Source organism: Theropithecus gelada, chromosome X (assembly GCF_003255815.1).
Source record: "Theropithecus gelada isolate Dixy chromosome X, Tgel_1.0, whole genome shotgun sequence".
NCBI lineage: Eukaryota > Metazoa > Chordata > Mammalia > Primates > Cercopithecidae > Theropithecus > Theropithecus gelada.
Window position 1 is genome coordinate 118631073 of NC_037689.1, and position 1791 is coordinate 118632863.

Consider the following 1791-nt stretch of genomic DNA (forward strand, 5'->3'; position numbering starts at 1 on the left):
TGTCTCAGTTCCCCTGGCTAGGAAAAGGGATTCCCTTCCCCCTTGCGCTTCCCAGGTGAGGCGATGCCTCGCCCTGCTTCAGCTCTTGCTGGTCGGGCCGCAGCAGCTGACCAGCACCGATTGTCTGGCACTCCCCAGTGAGATGAACCCAGTACCTCAGTTGAAAATGCAGAAATCACCGGTCTTCTGTGTCGCTCGCGCTGGGAGTTGGAGACTGCAGCTGTTCCTATTCGGCCATCTTGCTCCGCCCCGCCCACTCTTGCTATTTTTAAACTTTTAATTTTTGAACAAAAAGTCCCACATTTTCATTTTGCATTCCGTCCTCAAATATGAGGACTGAATGGGCTCAGTCCTGCTTTTGGGCTGCCCTCTATTCCTTTGTGCAGTGATGGGAATCAGAGTTCCTTTATGAAGCCAGGGACAGAGGCAGGCATGTGGAAGTTAGGTGAGAGTTTGGCTGGGAAGTTTGCTAGAGGCGGTTCAGTGGCAGGGGTGAAGTGGCTCTCTAGATGAGGGTTGTGGGGTAGTTAGTCTGGGCTGAAGATCAAATGTATGTGGGTTGCAGACATTGGGGTGTCCCTGTGCTAGCAAATGCCATGTTGGAGTCTAATCAGCAGCAAGAATCATCAGATCCTGACCATGCTAAGAGAAAACAACTCAGAGTTCATCAGTCTCTGACTTCATCAGCAAATGCGGAGTGAACACTGAGCAGACAGACAGGGCACATTGTTGCAGAGACCCAAATAATTAGGGAATCAGAGGACAATTACAGGAATCCATGCGTGATTATGAGCCTCCCCTGCATTTTGTTCTGCCACAAAATTGTGTAATGGTTACAGTGAAAAAATAGAACTTAACAACGTTAATTCACAAAGCATCTGTATTCTACCTATTTTCCTCACTGCCTGCTCAAACCTGCTTGGAAATTTTGTTCTTTCCTTGCCACTGGAGAAAATTTTGGCAGATACTAAAGCTCTTAGATAATTAAAAGTTCTCTGGTTGCATCTTACCATAACAATGGCCTCATTTCCATAATTAAAATACCAAGTTCTATGTAATAGTCAATATTCTGAAGGTCACTTATCATTACAGTTTTTCCCCTCTCTGAAAATGGTTTACTTCAGGCTTGGAAACCTGTAGTAGAAAATGGGGCACATTTTTTACCTTCTTTTCAACTTTTCTTCAAGGCTGGTCTTGAATTCCTGGTCACAAACGATTCTCCCACTTCATCTTCCAGAGTAGCTGGGACTACAGGTGTGAGCCATTGCACCCAGCTGTGGTCTGACTTCGATGTCCTGTTTGGTAGGTATTTAAACCTGACTATTCAGTTGTCTTCATGGGTTATTTGGTGATCTCTTACCTCAAGGTTCCTTTACGAAATTAAAGTCTCTCTTCTGTATCGCCATTGAGGAACTACCTCCCACTCCTGCCGACTCCTGATTTTGATAGTACACCTCTAGCCTCTTTCTGCTTAGGTCCCATTGCTCCAGGCTAGAAGCCCTCTTGAGACAGAGTATTAAAGAACGCTTACTTCTGGTCCACAGTAGGCTGAATAATGGTATCCCAAAGATGTCAATGTCCAAATCTCTGGAACCTGTGAATGCAGAATCAAAGGGACTTTGTGGACATGATTCAGGATTTTGAGATGAGGAGATTATCTGAGATAACTTGGGAAGGACTGACTCCTTATAAGAGGGAGGCAGTAAAGCAGAGGTAAGAGAAGGCAGTGTGACAATAGAAGTAGAGATTGAGGTAATGTGGCCACAATAAAGGGAGTCTGGAAGTCTCTAG